Here is a 16215-nt window from a genome sequence, read left to right as displayed (position 1 = left end):
CCGTTTTCTTCTTGTAGTCGGTCATTGGTGGCTTTGCTTCGGCGAAGGCCTTCCTCCATTCGCCGTCTGTCGTCTTCTACCAACTTCCGCTGCTCCCTTTCGTTATCTCTCAATGCCTCCTGAGCCTGTAATTCTTCTTTCAAAGTTGCTATTAACTTCTCGGTCTCAGGGCCGGTTTGCAAGGCCTTCTCCTTCTCCGTTTCTGGTTCGGCTTGCTTTTCTGATGTCCCGACCGGCTCGATGCCATCTTGTGCTTGTCGGCTGCCTTCTTTTGCCTGTGCTAGCTCTTCTTGCAGCTGATGTAATTGTGCCCGGAGCATGACCATATCCTTAGTCGTCGTCCTAGTCACTTGTTCCCTTTGCTCCTCCTCTTTCTCCATCTGGTCTGCCACTCCCGACAACTGCCCTGACAACCACCTTAGCCATTGTGCCTTTGTTCTGCCTTCGTCGGTGTCAGCAGGCGTGCCCAGCTCCGGCTGTTTCTCCGGCCTCTTCTCTTGCTCCGGCGCTTGTTCCTTTCTTTGTTCTTCGAACTCCGCCGCCGTCGGTTCCGGTACTGCCGTCTTTGGTGCAGACGGACCTTCATCCTGTGTCGCTTCTGTTCCGGTTACTGGAGGCGGTTCTTTTGCCCGTTGCTGAGTTCCGTCCGCTGTTGGGGTCGGTCTTGTCGCCCGTTTCTCCTTTCCTCGCCTGGTTGGTAGTATTAACATCGGTTCGGATGAGTCTTCCTCTGTTTCAGCGTCCTTCGTCGGTGCGACTATCGGTTCCGATTCGAGCGTTATTGGTTCGGGGTCGGTTTGCTTCTTGCTGGTCTTCTTCGCCAGCTTCTCCTTGCCTTTTTCCGCCTCTTTCTTCTTCGTGGCTGTTTGCTGTTGCTGTTTCTTTGGCTGCCGTGATGGGCCTTCCTCCCGTTGCCGTCGGGAGGAGTCTTCTTCCCGTGGCGCTTCTTCTTCCTGTGTCCATCCTGGAGTGTGTTTCTCTAGGATTCGTCGGCGCTTCATGGTTGGCTTCGGCGTAGTCTCCTGCCGACTTCTTTTCTTGTGCTTGATGGGGGACGCCGGTGGGACCAACACGGTTAACCATTGGGATATTCCGGCCCATGGCTTCTTCCCTTCCACCAAGTGCTTGGTCGCCTCTTTCAGTCCTTCGGTAATGAAGTGGAGCCAGTCCACCTGCAGGCCTTCGAATGTCGCGATGACGATCGCTGCTCGGTATTTGGCTATGGTTGGCGGACGAGGGTTCACGAACCCATACTCCATCAGGGCGCGGGCCACCTCTCCGAACAGCAGGTTCTCTCCGCCCTGTGTGCGATACGCCTTGCTGCTAAGGGAGTATTCGCCGAAATACTCGAAGAATATTTGGCTCGAGGGTAGCTCTATTGTCTGAAGTCCACCCTCCGCAATCCCGGTGAGCGCTTGTACCGCTCCTTCGGTGACTTCTGCCAGGTCCACTACTGTTGCCGCCTGCTCTGGTTCCTTGTGTGGTGGAGCGTCAGCGACCCGCAGCAGCCCTCCTAATCCGTTCTCCGTCAGCCATTGTCGCGCTCCTTCCGACAGTGCCATCGCTTCTTCTTCGTCTGCTGCTGCCTGTGGTCTGAGGTCGGGGTGTAGGTGTTCTGCGCGTCGGATCTCGCTGTCTTGAGCCTGCGTTTGCTTGTGGGAAAATTCGTAAAAAGTGAACCCTTCTCCGGTTCTTCCTTTATATAGTGGCGTTTCCCTCGAGCCGCCTTTTCCTGTTTTTCGCGCGTGCGTATCTTCTGCCATAATTAGCATGTCACTCTTTAATTTTGGCGTTTGCACGTCCTCTGCCTCGAATAGCATGTCCTATTTTTGGCGCCTGCGCATGCTCTGTCATGAATAGCATGTCCTATTTTTGCTGCCGCGTGTCATGCTTGCGCTTCTTTGCCGCGTGTGTCGAATCTCCTACGTGTCTGTCATTATGACTCCTTAATTGACGCGCGTTTTAAATCCTGTACATCGGCCCCCCACGTTCTGTGCTTTAAATAGCTCGTGCACCCGTGTGACGGTTGTAACTACCTCCTTCATCATTACCATGATTTTCTTGATCTTCTTGTCTTGAATTTTCTTGACCGTAGCACCACGTCATCATCATTTTTATTTTTATTTTTTTTTTTTAAAGCATATGCCGCATCATTGTTCGGTTCCCCCCGATGTGTTCGGGTCGGTGCGCCCTGTTGTCGGTTCCTCGTTGTTACGCGTCGGTGTCGGCTCCTCGGTCCTCCGTATCTGTGTCGGTTCCTCGCCATTCAGGATGTCCGGGTCTTGCTTGAAGGGGTTAGCTGGCATGTGCCCCTTATACGGTTTTAGGCGAAACCCATTTGCCCATTTGCCCACAACTTCTCCTGACAACGTCCCGAGCTGGTAAGACCCATTGTACTCCTTTGTGATCCAGAATGGTCCGGTCCACCGAAATCGCAATTTCCCTGGCATGCTCCCCATCCTTGTCTGGAACAGTAATACAGGTTTCCCGACCTCGAATTCCTTTTCGTTACCGCGCCGGTGTCGGTCTACAAAGGCTTTCCTCCTCCTTTGCTCTAGTTCTAGCTGTAGCAGGCTGGCCATTCGGTTTTCCTCCAGTTCCAACAGCATCTCCATCCGGGTTCGTTCAGATTCCTTCTCGCTTAACCGCTCCTTAACCTGTATTCTTAAGCTAGGAATTTGGAATTCTACTAGCATGACTGCTTCCAAGCCGAATGCCAGTCGGAATGGGGTCGTCCGGATGCTGGTCTTGTACGCCGTTCGGTACGCCCACAGCACGCTCTGCAACTTCGTGTCCCAGTCGGTCCGGTTCTCATTGACGATTTTTCTAAGGATGTTCTGTAGCGTTTTGTTTGTTGATTCCGCTAATCCGTTGGCTTGAGGGTAGTAGGGAGTGCTTCGTTTGTGTACTACCGCATAGAATGATGTCAAACTTTCCACCACCTTCCCGAGGAAATGTCCTCCCTGGTCACTGATCAGCTCAATCGGGCATCCGTACCGACACCATATGCATTCGTATAAAAATTTGGCTGTGGACGCCGTCGTGTTGTCCCGTAGTGCCTTTGCTTCTACCCATTTGGTGCAGTAGTCGGTAGCCACTATTATATACCGATTTCCGGTCCGCATTGCCGAAGGCTTGAAGGGGCCGACAAAGTCCAAGCCCCACTTTTGGAATGGTTCTAATGGCAAGACCGGGTGATGTGGCATCCGGGCCTGCTCCGTGGGTTGGCCCAGTCGTTGACACAGGTCGCATTCCCTGCTATACTTAACGGCATCTCTCATGGTAGTCGGCCACCATAGTCCGCTCTGCCATATCTTCCGGGCTGTTGTTTCGCCGGCATAATGCCCGCCTGCAATTCCACAGTGGGCTTCCCTCAGGATCAGATCCTTTTCATCGCTCCGCACTGCTCGCCTCCATACGCCATCTGCCCCCTTGTGATAGAGGGTGTCTCCTACCAAGCAGAAATGTCTGCTCCGTACTGCCATCCTTTTCCGTTCGTCTCGATCCAGGTTTTCCGGGGGAACTCCGGTGCTCAGGAACTGATGCATTTCGGTTAACCATTTGTCTTCGTCCGCTACTGTGGCCTCCGTTGTCGGTGCCGCCGTGACCCTAAACAGCTCGGCGTCGGGAAATTCGTCCTGTACGCCGTCCCCTGATTCTCCAGATTCTAGTCTGCTCAGGTAGTCTGCTACCGCATGCTGCACCCCGGGTCGGTGGAAAATGTCGAATTCGAATTCCTGTAATAGCAGCGTCCATCGTGCGAGTTTTCCTGTCAGGGCTGCCTTTGAGACCAGGTAGAGTAGTGCCGAGTGGTCAACGTGGAAGGAGAACTTTCGTCCGAGCAGATAGTGCCTGTACTTTGTGACACTGTACACCATTCCTAATGCCTCTCGTTCCGTTGTAGAGTAGTTCCGTTCGGCTTTCGAGAGTTTCCTGCTTGCGTAGTACACCGGCCGATACCATTTCGGTTCCGTGAGTTGCATCAAAACGCTGCCGATTGCTACGTCCGAGGCGTCGACGAAGACGTGAAAGCTTTTACTCCAGTCCGGCGGCTGCACCACCGGAGCTTGTGACAGCATGACCTTCAACGCTTGGTAGGCTTTCTCCTCCGTTTCTGTCCATTGGAAAGGTACTCTATGTACAGCAGCGTGCAATGGTGTAGCAAAGTAGGCAAGGTGCCGTATCATCCAACTATGCCACCTTATTTGACCAAGGAATCGGCTTAAAGCCTTTGCGTTATTCGGTGCCGGTGCGTCGAGAATTGCCTTTACTTTATCCGGATCTACCGCGATTCCTTCCCGACTCACCACGTGCCCTAACAAGTTGCCGCTTGCGACTCCAAAGACGCACTTAGCCGGGTTCAGACTTAATCGGTACTCGCGGCACTTTTCTAAGCATAGTCGTAGGTGATCGAAATGCTCTCCGTGTCGGCTGTAGACGGCGAAATCGTCTAGGAAGACCTGCATAAAACCGGGAATAAAATCCCCGAAGATTTCCATAATTATCCTTTGAAATGTTGCAGGGGCTGTCTTTAATCCGAACATCATCACGACCGCGACGAACACTCCCCATTCCGTCACGAACGCTGTTTTCTCTTGGTCGGCCGGGTTCATTCGGATTTGGTTGTAGCCGCTGAATCCATCCAGGAAGCTGTAAACTTCGTGGCCGGCCACCGCATCTAGCACTCCGTCCGTGAATGGTAGTGGAAAAGCGTCGGTCACTGTCGCGGCATTTAGTTTCCTGTAGTCCACACATACCCGGATTTTGCCGTTCCTTTTCGGGACCACGACTATCGGGCTCAGCCAGGTTGCCTGCTTGACTGGTCGGATAAATCCGACCCGGAGAAGCTTGTCAATTTCCTCCTTCACCTTTGCCGCATAGTTTGGATTCATCCGGTACCGGCGTTGAGCGATGGGTTTCGCGTCAGTACTTAGATGAATTTGGTGCTGGTAGAGCTGGGGGTCCAGCCCTCGCATGTCTTCGTATGACCATGCGAACACGTCCTTGAAATCCGTTAACAGTGCTACCATTGCCTGTTTTTCCTCCTTCGGCAATTCCTTCGCGACTTTTACCGGTCGGGGTTGTTCTGTTGTGCCGAGGTTCACCTCTTCCAGCTGGGATGCTTTCACCCTTTGGGATATCGTCATTTCTCTTTCTAGGGCTTCCTGTGCTTGGCGTAGTTCCCGGATCGCCGCTTTGTCCGGCTCGTCCGGCATTGTGATGTACGGCTCTACTGCTGCCGTGATATCCACCTCAAAAAGTGGGACGATCTGTGGGTGTTCTTCGAGGTACCGATCAACTTCCTCATCCGGTAAGCCCTCCAACATGTTGATGCTTTCGGCATATAAAGGGGTTGCCTCCTTGCTAGTGAGCACCCGTAGTTGCGTGGCTACCCGTACCTTTGTTTTCCCTCGTCGGAACGTGATCATATTCTTTTGCCAGTTTTGCTTGATATGCGCCGTTCGCAGCCATGGTCGTCCTAACAGTAGGGGATATGCGCCTTGTACATTCAGCTCTAGTACCACGGCCGATATCCGGAATACGTGGCCTCCTATCGTTACTTCCAAGTCCCGGATAAGACCGGTTGGTCGGACTGAGCTTGTATCCGCCATGCGTAACCAGAAGGGGCATGGTTCCCACTCCTGGATGCCTAGGTCTTCGCATGTCTGTCGACTGATGACGTTCACCCCGGAGCCTCCGTCAATAATTGTTCCTGGAATCTCCTTTCCTTTGACGATTGTCGTGATTGCTGGGCTACTGGTATCGACCACCGCTGGGCCTTCCTCCGGGTTGGAGAAAAACGTCGGTGCTGGCGTCGGCGTCGGTTTGCTCACAGCGGCTTGTAAGTCTGCTGTAAACCGCGGCACCAACTGCAGTAACCGTGCCAACGGCAGCACGATCTGACAATCTTGTAATGCTTGCCATGTCGGGTTTTCTCCTGGCTGTACGATTTCCTCATCCTTTGGCATATTTTGGTCTCTTACTTCCGCCGCACCTTGTTCGTTGGCTTCTTTGATCCATTGTGCCGCTTGTTTTCTAATTGCTTCCTGGGCTTCCCATTCGGCGGCCTTCCCCTTCGACCGCGTGGTAACCTACTGTACTTCGACTGTCACCATGTTGACTGCCGGCTGCTTGTCGGTTGTTTTGCTTGGGCATTGATTACTGTAATGCCCCTCTTTTCGGCAGTAATAACAGTACACCCTGTGTGTGTTGCTGGATTCTCCTTTTTCCCATGTTTGGGGAAGGGGCATTCCCCGGCGGTTGTCCTCGGTTTTTCGGTTCTCCGGTGCCGCTACTGGTTTGTCATTCCTTGTTGCCTCCCGACGCTCCTCTCTACGGAAAAATCCACGCCTTTGGTTCCGTCGGAAATTCCGGTTCCCTGGCCGCCTTTCTTCTCTGCGTCGCTCATATTCCGGGGATTCGTCTCGGTCGTACCGGTCCCGGGGGTAGCTATCCCTGCGGTTCTCCTCTCGGTCATAGCTGTCGCGTCTTCTATCGGGTTATCTGTCGCCGCGTTCTCGTCGGTAGCGGTCGTCCCTCCGGAATCGATCCTCTTCCGGGTCCCGGTTGCGCGGTTCTATGTGTCGGACCGGTGCCGCTTGTCGAGTTAACAGGCTATACTCGCATCGGTTCGTTGTGTGGGCGCGAGAATTGCATATCATGCACTGTGCACGCAGGGTGCAGTCGACGGTCGAGTGCCCCGAATTTAGGCATGTTGTGCATTGTAGGGCTTGTCGGAACCGGAGGTCCTCCTCCTTCGGAAGCGCCTGGTGTAACGCCCCCATCGGCAAGAAGGGGCTCGTGTTGTCCATTTCCAGGACCCGATCAATGACTTGGTCCATTGTGCTGGTGCTGAAATCGAGGATTCCACACATCGCTCGAAGTGGCTCTTTCAACGCAGCCAAAAAGACTGCCTTGGCCTCCTCTTCGGGTGGTGCTCTTGCTAATTGACTGTGCAAGGTCTGGAAACGAATGATAAATTGTGGGACCGTCTCATTTTCTCCCTGCCGGGTGGTGTAGAATTGTCCGACCAATTCCCTTTGTTCCACTCGTCTATGAAACAGGCGTAAAAACTGGGTTTTCAATGCCTCGAACGTGGCGAAGCTGCCTGGTAAGTGCTTTGCGTGCCACCGGGCCGCCGGTCCTTCTAATGTCATGCCGAATTCGGCGACTTTGGATCGGTCGGCCTCGGGCTCCGTCAGTCTCTGGGACACGTGGTTGGCTTCCCATGTTCGCAGGAATGCATACACATGTGCCTCTCCGTCGGGCTCATCCCGATACTTTGGGTACGGATACGGCATCGTGTCGTCCCACTGATTCTCCTGCGCTGGTTCCTCCGAAGTCGGTATCCGCTCTTGCGGTTCCTCCGCGGGTGGTGTTGATAACCGCTCCTGTGGTTCCTCCGCGGGTGGTGTTGGTATCCGCTCCTGCGGTTCCTCCGCGAGTGGTGTTGGTATCTGCTCCTGCGGTTCCTCCGCGGGTGGTGTTGATAACCGCTCCTGCGGTTCCTCCGCGGGTGGTGTTGATAACCGCTCCTCCCTCCTCGGCGATTGCCGGTCACCGAACTCCAGAGTTATTTCCTCCTCTGGCTCCGATGTTGCCGAGTTATCCGACTCAAAGGGGTTGTTCTCGTGGCTGCTTTTATAACGGGATCCCACGCTTTCCCCGCTATCCGAATCCGCCTCTAATGTTGCAAATGCCGCTGCGTCCCCGTCGCCGCCGGCGAGAGTCTGTAGTAGTGTCTCTGCTTCTTGGAGGCTGGTTATGCTACTGCCTTCGTCAGAAGCTTGTAGAACCTGGAACTGCAGTGCTTCTTCTGCGATTTGCCGAAGCGTTTTTGAGAATGACCGATCGCGCCGGATTTCGTCGACGGCTTGTTGCAGGGCTTCCCGTCGTCGCTGTCGTTCGGCGTGGCGTCTCCCTCTTTCGGTGAGGTGGTCGTTGTTTTGTCTAGACATCCATCCCCCGGTTGTCCTCTGCACTCTGCAGGAATCGTGGTCGCCAAAATAGTGTTGTATGTATGGCTGGACTAGCCGCAACACAGGTGTCTATCCGACACTTCTCCAAAGGGGTGGTAGGGATAGGATGTTAATACACGCGTATGATAATTACACTTAAGCACAGACGAAGACAAGATCAATAAGCATAAGCAAAACTATATTAATTCTTCGTCACTTCATTACAAAACATCGGATCCTTTTATAGGCATCCGGCCAGATTACAATCGGTGCTCGGTAGGCAACCGTTAACCGAAACCGAATCGGTTCGGATCCGGATCGGTTACAACTACCGGATCCGTCCCTCCTAATAATTCTATTCCTATTTCTATATTTATCCGATCCGACCTTGCTTTCCCATTTGCCTTCTCTGACCGGCCAACAGTGGTCGTTTACACATGTTGCCAAGCAATACATTACCCAACTCGTGCCTTGTCCCACGTTGGGTAGTTGGCGTGTGTGGTTTCGGGTTTGCTTTCTTGTGCGCCGTTGATGTAGCTCCAATACCCTTGGCCGACAAGGTATTGATTCATCTTGTACTCCCAAGATGAATAGTTGCTTCGGTCCAGCTTTTCGCTAGGGAGCGAGCTTCCCATTTGTTTGTTCATGTTGATTGTTGTGTCTTCCGTTTTGTTTTTCTTCTCTTGGTCGCGTACACGTCCTTCGTAGCGGCACTACGATAGCGGATAGCGAATAGTCGGGATTTGTCGTCGGCGTCTCGAACACACAATCACGAATAAGAGATGGGCTTAGTGGATTTCCTAAACCACGCGCTCTGATACCATGTTAAGTAATTAGGTAATTAACTAGGGTTAATTAGAGACTAATTATATTATTACGTTAAGCAACGGAAGATTAGTATGATATGCGCGTGAGAGTGTGTGAGAGGAAGAGAGAGAGAGAGGAAGTTACACTTGAACACAAAGATAAATGGGGGATGATTGACTATATTGAAAAGTGTCATCAACTACAAAAATACCCACAATGAGGTATATATACAACCCATGTGCAAAGGTGCACATGTGTGGGTAGAACATAGGTACTTATGTGTAAGTCCTACATTAAATGTACTAAGGAGTGGAGGATCTAGAATATCCCACTTAAGTACAAGGTCCTATTTAAAGGCTTAAGGTCAACACATTAACTAGATTCGACCTAGGTAACTACTAAGTTACATGTGTTGACTAACTAAATTAAACTAGTTGAGCTTGATATCTCAACAAGAAGCAATAAGATAACATGTTGCATCAATTTGGGGCTAGTCAATCCTTCTTCTCTTGCAACCTTATTCACCACTTCGTCTAATTTATCAATACATAAGCCAAAGAGTGTGGCTGATAGTGGACATCCTTGATTGACCCCCATGTTACTTAAAAAGTGCTTTGAGAATCCACTGTCCATTTTTAGTTGGCATTTAACTTGTTCATATAGGCGTGCAGCAACAACTCGATACTCTAATGGCATGTCCATCTCTACCATTCTATTCCAAAGCTCACTTCGTGGTACGATATCAAAAGCTTTCTTAAAATCAACAAAACAACAATACAGTGTTTTTCCTTGTAGTCAACTCTCTTCCATGATTACTCTCAATGTGACCAAATGATCCACAGTGGAGTGTTTTGGTCTAAATCCTGCTTGCCCAAGTGCTCTTTTGCTTGTACTTTCAGCCCATGTGCTTATCTTTTGCTCCATAATAGTGCTATATAATTTAGTAATAGTTGAGCTCACCATTATTGTACGATAATTTGATACTTGATTCTTATCTCCGGTGTTAAATATTGGTTTAATCCAATTCATAAGCTAATCATTTGGAAATCCTTGTTTTATAACTTGCTCTAGGCATTGTCCATTTTAAAAGCTCACTTGAGACATTGGTTGTACATCTTCTTTAATCCCTTATTGACACCATCAATATCTATACATGTAGTGCATCGTGTTTCAAGTTTCTCGACCATAGGAGTCACACCATCATGCATATATAGCCTTTGTACATAGTCTAACATCTCTTCGTTTGTAAAGTGTCCCTTTGGATGAACAGAGGAACTTTTGGATGCAAGTCTTACAAGACAAAAGGAAGCATATTGATAATGTAAAGAAGTATGTTGCACAACAAGATACCTCATGGTGGGACGTGTTCTTTAGTGATCAACAAGGAATTATTGATAATTGTGTTGCTGGTAGTTGGACCTTACAAATACCATTTACGCAATCTATACAACACTCGTGTGGTTCTCAATCACCACTTCATGCACCTAATGCAAATCTTGATAGTTTGTTCCATCCACAACAAAGAGACATTTATGTTTGACCAAGGATGACAAAAGCAGTAGAAGCTAGGTGGCAAAGAAACTTGCAAGAATTGAAGGTTGGGATGTTAATTGGTACACTTGCAGATGGCAATGACCTAGGGCACCAATTTTGGATTGGTAAAGTATTGGACGTGGCGATGTATGAAAACCAAAATCAGATCAAGTCTATAAAGGTGCATTGGTACAACACTAGAAGCAAAAATGCATTTACAGGCAAGTATACATTAGAGATGATGGAATGCCCAAGGTCAAGAGGAAATAGAAAGAGGAAAGGAAACATTTGTAAAACATCGACCCTTGACATTAGTAAGGTGGACATCATTGTGTACGACTTTACACTTACAAAAGTTGGACGTTTAAGAAAGTCAACAACAAACCAAATAGAAGAGAATTTACCAAGTCTACACTACACGGTGTCTCTAATCGAAGTCAAACCAGATCTGTACACATAATTTGGAGTTACACCATTTGGTTTTAGATTAAGACAATGCTTTGATAGTACATCTAAAGATGACAAGGATGAGTCAAATTTAAGCTTGTAAAAACTCGAATGATATAAAGGTTATGTTTTGAAATCTATCGCTCCTTATGAAGATTGTTTGTTACAAAAAACATTAGTTGTCCTTTTTACGAAAAAATGCACAATGTAACTTTTCGTATTTGGCCAAATTTTGTGAATTTTCAATTTTATGAAATGATGGATTTTTAAGCTTTTCCATCGAAATTTTCAGAAAGTGTGATACTGGTATCAATGTGTTTTGTGAAATGGTTAAAAAGGCCCTGAAATCAAACGGAATATTCCCTATCCTTCCATTTGTGTGTGATCCTTCCACTTGTGAACACGAACATGTTAGGTATTTCTATTTTGAGCAATATGTAGCATTTATTTACATCATTTTTTATGATTGACACATATTTTTGTATTTCCTTCTTAATTAAACATGTCGCCCTTGAGCCCTCCTTGTCCTCTTCGTTGTCTTGGACTTTCGCGTATATCAAAGAGTGTACATTATAGTTTCCTAAAACCTTGAATCCTGTGAGTATCATGCTCCCATGTTTCAACAAAAAGTGTGATATTTGAGTCATCAATGAACTCCTCTATGCCAAATCCCACATTCTATGGGTATCCATTGCAATTCCAATCGCATAGTCGTGGAAGGGGTGTGTGTGTGTGTGTGTGTGCATGTGTGTGTAACAAATAAAGATAAAGAGATAATACATTGTTGATGATTAGTATGGTTTTCAAATTTTAAAAATATTACAATATGTTATCATTGGATATATGACATTGTTACTCACTTGGTTATTTCACTAGCGCACACACACACACACACACACACACACACACACACACACAAGTCCTTATTCCTTTTCTTGTATATTGGTCCAGCCATATGGCGTTTTCCATATTGTGCTTTTTAACTTACAATACATAGAACTCTTACATTGGTTACAATATTGCCTTCAATGGGTTTTTATTAAACTTTATATACAAACTATGAAGTTACATCTAAGGCCCTTATTTAAACTTGTTTGGGATCAATTAATAATCAAATCTAAGTAGTGGTAATAATGATGGTCTTATATGCCCCACATCAACATTGCCCTCTCTATTTTCGTTGTTGTTTGTGTAGCTTCCATAAGTATGTTTCTCTTTGAACTATCATGCCCTCTCTCAAACTTTTGTTACTTAAAATCCTTGGCCTAATCATTGCTTCTTATAGTAAGAAGTAATGTTATATGTATTCTAAATAAGGTAAGTATAAGTACACATGTGACACCAATGATTATAATATCATCTAGTTAGCATTTATGCACTTATTTGGTGTTCATGGATCCAACATCGTTCACCAATGCCATTGATGGTACCAATAAACATCTTGTTGAACAAAGGCATTGATACACAAGTGACAACACCACCCTATTTTCTTGGTTTAACATCAATCCTAAAAAATAGAATCAAGAGACACTAAGTTATGGTTTACCTATTTCTAGTCATCTGTGACATATGTATATGTTATTTGTTTCTATTGTTACATACGTAAGCCCCGAATGATCAATCGTTGGTGCTTTAGAATTCTATTCCGAAGTGTAAATTATCTCAAGAGACTTTCTTCGATACCAAGTCATACATCCACCAAAATAACCCAACTTTATTGTGTTAAAAAGGAATATTGTGTCATAATCAATGTACAAATGATGTCTTTTCATTATTCCACCAACTACCGAGGATCACATTGTAATAAAAAAGATGAGCATTTATGATGAAAAGACAAGAAACAAAATGGAAAAGTCATTTTTAAGAAACCAAAGTTTTTCCTCTTCAACACTCATAGCAATGAAATCATAATAATCGATATAACAACCTTTATCCAAGGATCGACCATTTGATTGCCCCACCAAATCTCCATGTCTAAAGATGGAGCGCTTATGTTTAAACAAGGATATTTATATATGTAACTAGAGCAATTGGAAGATAATGAACAATGTATGAGCTTGGATGAGCTCATATCGATAAACATTTCATCTATGAGGTATAAGATCATATTGCAAATTCAATCAATATCAAGGGAGGGACACGTTTTTAGAGCTTTGTAAGAAGTTGATATCTTTCATGTTGGTAGCTAATCTTCAACATCTATGTCAAGTATCATTTTCTGAGAGCATGGACTTGGGTTGGGGGAAGTGGTTCCATCATATAAAATATCAATGTGAATGTTAGGTAATCTTTATTTGGACCCCATTGTTAATTATCCTAAATAACATTCATCGAACAGAATTAATGAGACCGACGAGTCCATCCATGTGTAGCCCGTGTGACATGTTTCTAACAAAGTGCAAGTTATATTTTAAAAGGATTATCATCAAGAACGAGTCAAACCTAATGTGCACAAGATTGGGGTTAAGGGAATTTAGGACCCTTACATGACATAACATCAATAACTCAACATCATGACAAGTGACCACTACGATTGGATTCACACTAGTATAGAAATGTGACATGGGAGAAAATATGTTCGCATGACATGATATGGAGATTATGTGGTAAAAAATGATACTTTTGAAGTCATTATGCAAAAAAAACCAAAACATAGGTCCCATAATTGATAAAAGAAACACACTTTTTTATTTGTGTGCTTATGTGATAATTTGTTGATGAGAGACGTAGTGGTCTTCCACATCAAAACGATGACCAATATTACTTTCATAAAAGGGTGTTGAAAGAAGAGACGAATCTTTCAGTCAAATACGAAGTCTTGCATTTCAAAAGGCATATTCACATTAGGTAATGGAAGAAAATTCATTCTCTACTTTCTCTAACGTTGGCATGAAGGGGATATTAATTAGGTGAACCTTTAAGAAGCAAAACACTCTACTTTTTTTCTTTGATTGGCTACTTAAGGTGGGAGTCCAGACTCAAGAGTGTGCACTCATGGATATGGATGGATAGATAGAGAATTTTTTTATGAATGCCTTCCAAGGTCAAAGATGACCTATGAGATAAGTGTGTGAGTGTGTGTGTGTGTGTGTGTGTGTGTGTGTGTGTGGAGAGAGAGAGAGAGAGAGAGTTATGGAAGCTTGTCATGCCAGCCCATAAGTGCTAAAAAGGTGATACACATTATTCTATTTTGAAATATGGGTCTGAAGAGGCATGTTATTATAAAGTAGAATGAGGCAATTGACTTGCAAGATCAATGAGACACACAAGTAAATTTTGTGAAGACATTTATGGGTTAGAGTAAGTATAACTTACATATATCAAACCTATTGTTTGTTAAAAGAAACCCGGTATAAAGAAATCGAGATTGCATTGCTCCTCTGGAACCTAGTGAGTTGTGAGCCTTGACCTCCATCAATGACTTATCGAATGAAGATGGAAAATTTCCACAATTACGAACGACTATATGTTCTAAAGCTTCAAGTGGTATCATTGTACATCACATGTCCACTCTAATCAAGGTTCTTGAGGGTTGAATTCTTCCCTTGATTAAGGAAAGAAAATAAAATGCAACTAACATTGATTTTGTTTTTTCACCTCATTTGACGACTCTACAATTAGGTGCTTTGGTAGTGTCCATGCACAACATATGCTAGTTATAATGAAGGTTTTCGAGGTTATGGTCCTCATCCACATTCCTACACTTTCGCATGGTGATGGGACCCAAAAAACCAATAGAGTGCTTTTTTCACCTGAGGGGGGGGGGGGGGGGGTGTGGAATTTACCCAAGTCCAACAATAATAACCACCATCTAAATTTGGGTCCAACCTTAACCTTTGATGGTGAGCCTGTAAATACAAGGATGGAAATGGATAGTGGTAGTAGGTCCACCTCTAACCTTAAGCTATTATGGGGTGCCTCTAAATATAGTAGTAAAACTAGCAACCGGAGGTAGGTCCACCCACTTCACACACTACAAGATCAAATCCAACCAAGCACATTTATGATCAACCCGAAGTCAATCCCACTTGGAAAATTTGTACCCAACTACCACAAAATCCTCATCATTTTTATTGCTCCTAACTTTGTTGGTTTTTCATTTTTGCTTTTTGAAGACCTTTATAGTTATGTTTCTTGAGGGTGTGTTATTTATCCATTAGGAAGCTATCTTTTACCACCCCTCTTCCCCTTTTTCTCCTCCCAATTGATCTCTTTCTAGTCACGCTGGCATTGCTTGCTAGAATTTCAACGAAAGAAGTAGACAAAATCGAGATGCAATCGGTTAACAATAAATGACAGCTCATTGGCATTGAATGAACACGGTGTCCCAAGATCCTTGCTTGACCCCTCTCGCCCCTTCTCTTCTTTCACCTAATAATTTGACAAATTCCTCATCCTAATTGGCGAAGATTCTAGAATGTGCATGTTTTTGTCGTGTTCCCGATGTCTTGAGGAGACCACATTTACACATCACCGTCGAACAACGAAAGAGTTGGGTGGGGCTTTGATTTCGACCCTTTGTACTTACAACTAATTGCTTGATGGTTAATTGTTGAAGAGATGAATGGTCTCTATACACGCACACAAGTCAAATGCATGTGCTTACATTTACATATTGTACATGTACATATATGTGTGTATGCTTTGCACATCAACAGACACACATACACATTGCATATCGTTTATAATGAGTGCTTCGTTGACCGGAGTAGGTTTCCAATGAGCATGTTACATACTTGCATACATACATACATACACATATGTGTGCGTTGACACAACATACGTGTGTATGTATACGTACCTACCAACCAATATACATGCCCCCCCCATAAATGCAAGCCTTTCCACAAAAGCATTACCTGGCAAACCTCCATCACTCATGACACAATGCCACTACATTGCAGCAATCCGATTGACCCACATTAATGCCAAAGTGAACCATGGCCACACAAATTCATGTGGGAAAGGAGGGGAAAAAAAGAAGACGAAGAAAACAGAAAAGCAAAGCCATGAGTCGTGACAGTTTTCTCAAACTGTCAAAAACCTTTCATTATCTTTACGAGGTGGACCTCCTTGAAACATAGACAGGTCTTGTCACGGTCTATATCTTTCGCTTCGATGCGAGACCGCAAATAGCTGTTTCGCATTAGGAATGCTCGTGTGGGGACTCGAAACGCATGGAGATCGGGTGTCTGCCGTCGACTTTTCGGCAAGAAGACGAAACACGGGCTATGAAGAATCACGAAGCGTCCGTGCGAGGATGGATGGATAAATGGATAGATAGATGGACATCGAGAGAGATATGGATAGCAGGCATATACCATGACTAGCACAAAAGAGCTTGCAGGAAAGAGGCATTGAGTGTGGCCAATGGCCAAGCGTGTCACTCACTAGGGAGATGGACAATGGCCATCCTATATTGGTCACTCTCGCAAACTTCATTTTTCAAGCAAAACACACACACACAATT

The sequence above is a fragment of the Azolla caroliniana genome, unplaced genomic scaffold (assembly GCF_043228905.1).
Source record: "Azolla caroliniana isolate FFs.n. ecotype wild unplaced genomic scaffold, voAzoCaro1.0.p SCAF_11, whole genome shotgun sequence".
NCBI classification, from domain to species: Eukaryota; Viridiplantae; Streptophyta; class Polypodiopsida; order Salviniales; family Salviniaceae; genus Azolla; species Azolla caroliniana.
The sequence above is the reverse complement of the archived record's forward strand: the minus strand, read 5'-3'. Positions refer to the sequence as shown.